Source organism: Heteronotia binoei, chromosome 6, assembly GCF_032191835.1.
Source record: "Heteronotia binoei isolate CCM8104 ecotype False Entrance Well chromosome 6, APGP_CSIRO_Hbin_v1, whole genome shotgun sequence".
NCBI classification, from domain to species: Eukaryota; Metazoa; Chordata; class Lepidosauria; order Squamata; family Gekkonidae; genus Heteronotia; species Heteronotia binoei.
The window spans coordinates 76,922,114-76,927,216 of NC_083228.1; positions in this window are offsets into that span (position 1 = coordinate 76,922,114).

A 5,103-nucleotide genomic window follows, 5' to 3' on the forward strand; every position below is an offset into this window, starting at 1 on the left:
GCCATGTTGGATCAGGCCAATGACCCATCCAGTCGAACACTCTGTTTCACACAGTGGAGTCATGGAGTAAAAGGACAAGTCCTCTTGTGGATCAAAAACTGGCTGATTAATGGGAAACAGAGAGTGAGTATGGACAATCTTTGCAGTGGAGGACGGTAATCAGTGGGGTGCCACAGGGCTCAGTACTGGGTCCCATGCTCTTTAACTTGTTCATAAATGATTTGGAGTTGAGAGTAAGCAGTGAAGTGGCTAAGTTTGCAGATGACACTAAATTGTTCAGGGTGGTAAGAGCCAGAGAGGATTCTGAGGAACCAAAGGGATCTGTTGAGGCTGGGTAAGTGGGCATCAATGTGGCAGATGAGGTTCAATGTGATCAAGTGCAAAATAATGCACATTGGGGCCAAAAATCCCAGCTACAAATACAAGTTGATGGGGTGTGAACTGGCAGAGACTGACCAAGAGAGAGATCTTGGGGTTGTTGTAGATAACTCACTGAAAATGTCAAGAGAGTGTGCGATTGCAATAAAAAAGGCCAATGCCATGCTGGAAGGGAACTAGGAAGGGAACTGATAACAAATCAGCCAGTATCATAATGCCCCTGTATAAATCGATTATGCAGTCTCATTTGGAATACTGTGTACAATTCTGGTCACCGCACCTCAAAAAAGGATATTATAGCATTGGAAAAAGTCCAGAAAAGGGCAACTAGAATGATTAAAGGTTTGGAACACTTTCCCTATGATGAAAGGTAAAAACGCTTGGGGCTCTTTAGCTTGGAGAAACATCAACTGTGGGGTGACAGGATAGAGGTTTACAAGATCATGCATGGAATGGAGAAAGTAGAGAAAGAAGTACTTTTCTCCCTTTCTCACAATACAAGAACTCATGGGCATTCCATGAAATTGCTGAGCAGTAGGGTTAGAACAGATAAAAGGAAGTACTTCTTCACCCAAAGGGTGATGAACATGTGGAATTCACTGCCACAGGCCAGCTTCAAGAGGGGTTTTGGATAAAAATATGGAGCAGAGGTCCATCAGTGGCTATTAGCCACAACATATTATTGGAACTGACTGGGGCAGTGATGCTCTGTATTCCTGGTGCTTGGGGTGGGGGTGGCAAAGTGGAAGGGCTTCTAGCCCCACTTGTGTACCTCCTTTTTTGGGGGCCACTGTGTGACACAGAGTGTTGGACTGGATGGGCCATTGGCCTGATTCAACATGGCTTCTCTTATGTTCTTATATGTGGCACACAGTGCATCTTTGGTTGATTTGCTGCATCCATTCCTGGAAAGTGAGATCTGGTCACAGTTATACACTCTGATCACATCCAGAGATGTGATTACTGCAAGGTACTCTATACGGAGCTATCTTTGAAGACAGCTTGGAAACTTCAAGAGTTGCAAAATGCTGCTATACTGCATAGAAAACATATAATTTTTGAAACGTTTGCTGGTTGCCAGTTCCTTTCAGATCACAATTTATTTTATTTATTTGCTTCATTTATACCTCCCCTTACATACTTATCACCTCCATTTTATCTTCATAACAACAATCCTGAGAAGTAGGTTAAGGCTGAAACTGAGTGATTGGTCCAAGGCCACCCAGCAAGCTTCCATAGCAGAGTGGGGATTTGAACCTGGTTCTCCCAGAGCCTAGTATGGCGCTATAACCACTGCTAACTTTCGCTCATTATTAGAAGGCCATTAGCCGGTGAAATAGTGGGAAAGATTATCAGTCCTCCATGTTGAATGACACCAGTTTTAGGCCTTGGAAGTCCAGCTTGTGCCTGATATACTGACACTGCAAACCCAAAGGTAACTGCGACCAACTGCTCCATGAAATCCTGTCAACTGGAAAAACCAGAGCTTGAACATGGATCTTTCTGCACACCAACTCATGCTGCACACAGCATGATAACTGCCACAGAGTATTTTAGTCTGAGTTGACTGTAACCACTGCACCACACCAGCTCTCCAGTACTGGTCATCACACTGAAATTCTTTAAAGTTATTCTAAGGACTGCCTGCTTCTATGTGAGCCTAACTCAGAACTACAAATCTACCCCAGAAGTCCTGTTGTATATCTCCTGGTTTATTTGAAGTGAAGCAGATGCCTGTGAAGGGCAGGGTCTTTTCTGTACTGGCACTTCATTTGAGAACTCCTGCCCCACCACTGTCCTCCTGCTGCCTTAACTCAATAAGTTTCATGTGCTAAATAAAAACACTTTTATCTACCAGGCTATCTTTTGCGCTCACTATAAGTTTGGGGATCTCACTTGCTAAAGTATACTTGACTTACTCTCTTATGTTCACCTCTATGCACCGTTCTTTTTAGAATAACACATACTTGGTGCTGTTTTATTGTTATCATGTTGAGGTGTTTTTTTAAAAAAATTGGTTGGTGCCTTAGGTAGTGACTTGAGCTTTCTAAGTGGGTATAACAAACAAAATAATGTGCAACTTGCCCTCTTTAATATCTTTTGCTTTTGGCCTCTCCCTGAATGGCTCCCCATCCCATTAAAATATAGTTCTGAAGCAGAAGGAAATTTGTTTTGATGCATCATTCATCCTTGGAAGAAGATGGAGAAAGCTGGTTTATAATAATTGCCCTGCTTACTGTGGACCGACCTCCTAATGTATAATACCCACCCCTGGGCTGGCAACTTGGACTACTTAAAGCACTGAGGTGTACACGTGGCAATTTTTTTTTACACTTTCAATAATGCTTGTGGCACAGCCTTGGCTTGCTTAGTCCTGGGGGCCAAAAGAACGGGCTGGCCCTTGAGAACGACCCCAGCCGGCGGACTCCACCCTGGCAGCCCCGTGCCGGGGGGCGGTCCTCAGGTGATCCCTCCCAGCCTCGCTCTATTTTTAATTACCAGTGCTCCGATAGGCAGAAGGGATGGCGTCCGCCGGCTTTGCATGTTAATGAGGGTGCTTAATATTCATGAGTCAATATTTTAAGACAGCGAATGGCTGTGCAGTAGGTGCACATATGAATGGAAGTTTATCATGATTAGGCAAATCAGGAGGGAGAGGAAGCGGCAGGGGAAGGGAAGATGGATTTCTCCAATAAAATTAACTAAGGCCGCCACGGCGTGCGGCCCCCTCCCCCTTGTGCTTTGCTGAGCTCTCTCTTTCCTCAAATTTATGAGGCCAATTACAGAGATGAGCGCGGAAGTTTCGGGGAACTTCACTAAGTGCAAACGGCGCTCCCTGCTGTTCCCATCAAATTAATTAACCGAGTGCTATTGATGGCTGTCCGGCTCCGGCGAGAGATTTAGCTGCGGGGCTTTGGATTCATGGTGAACACCGGTGCCGCTTGGAAATGGAAATGGGCCCGGCTTGGGCTGCTACTGCGAGGAAACTGCGGGACGGAAGGCAAGGGGAGGCAGCGAAGGTTGCCAACCTCCTGGAGTTCCCCTGCTGTTATAACTGATCTCCAGGCAACAGAGATCAATAAAGAAAATACCTCATTTGGAGGGTGGATTGTATGGTATTATACCCTGCCAATAGCCCTCTGGTCCCCAAACCCCGCCCTCTCCAGACTCCACCCTCAAATCTCCAGGTGTTTCCCCACCCAGAGAGGGTGACCGGATTTGGAACCTGTGGTTGCCAACCTCCAGATAGGATATGGCGATCTCCTGGAATTACAACTGGTCTCGGGACAATGGAGATCAATTCCCCTGAAGAAAATGGCTGCCTTGGAGGGTGGATTCTATGGCATTAATCTCCCTCCCCTCATGCCAATCCACCCCCAAAATCTCCAGGTATTTCCTAATCACAGGCACAATTCCAGGAATTTTGGTTTCATCCTCCACAGGTGACACTCCCTGGCCCACAGAAGACTTATTGTCCCCGCTCAGACCCTTGGATGAGGGGCAGTAACGTTTATAAGAGCTAAGGAGCTGTAAGTCAGCATGAAGGGTCAGCAGGAAGTGGCCACCTGTGGTATCTTCCTTGTGCAGTTTCTCTGTTGCTGCTGCAGGAGAACACAGGGTTGCCAGGTTGGTGTTGTAAAATACCTGGAGATTTTGGGGGTGGAGCCTGGAGAGGGCAGGTTTGAGGAGGGGCTTCAGCATGGTACAATACCATAGAATCCACCCTTCAAGGCAGCCATTTTTTCCAGGGGAGTTGATCTCTGCCAGCTGGAGATCAGTTGTAAAAGTAGGAGATCTCCAGGACCCATCTGGAGGCTGGCGGCCGTATGAGAGCAGCTGCAAGGACCTAGGTTTCCACAGCAAGTTTCTCTTCCCCAATCCCTGGTGGTGCCCCCCCCCCCCAAATACCCATGGCTTTTTTGGGTTCTTTTTCATTTTAAATCAGCAATGGAATATTGTTATGGTGTGTGTAACAATAGGTGCTGGAAGGGCCTGTGGGGCAGTTATTAGGCAACTTACAAGGAGAATTTGCAGCCAAGCTCAAAGGTGGTGCTCAGCACAGGCCTCAGGCCCCTTCCCATGTTGGACAATGAGCTCCCGCTTGCTCTCTCGGGCTCTTTTAACAAGCAGACTAGCAAATGGCCTTTGTGGTGTACGAAATATAATTTTACTTGGAGCAGGGCTTGTTTTATCTAAAGCTGCAGAGCTGGGTACTTAAAATAAAAGCAATATCTGTTAGATGGACCTAGAGGGCAGGGTGCTGTTCTCTGTAGGAATAGAATCCTAAAAATTGTTAATCCACCACAGGAAGCCAGGGCCCACATTTGCATGAAATCCTTCTCCCATTAATCTGCTACAACATTTAGTTGAATTTTAATTTTCAGGATCATCAGACTCACAGTCTATAAGAAGTAAAAGCTTCCTAGACAAAGAACAGCAGCCTTCATTGAAGGCCACCTAATGAGCTCCTTAAACCCATCTTAATTTCTGAAAAGACACCCACGCAAACACACATCATGGCTCGAACCTGCCCCTAATTCCAAGGATCAATGACTCTTCAGTTTTATGCTTCTTCACTTGGGAGGTCCAAAATAATCATGGAGAACCAGTGGCCCCTTGCATTTACAAACGTCCTTCTCAGCTCCTTCAGCAGGGTCTGGCCGCCTGTCCTTACCACTGTCTCTGCCATCTCACTCCTTGTTGCTGCCCAAGCCATAGCAAGGC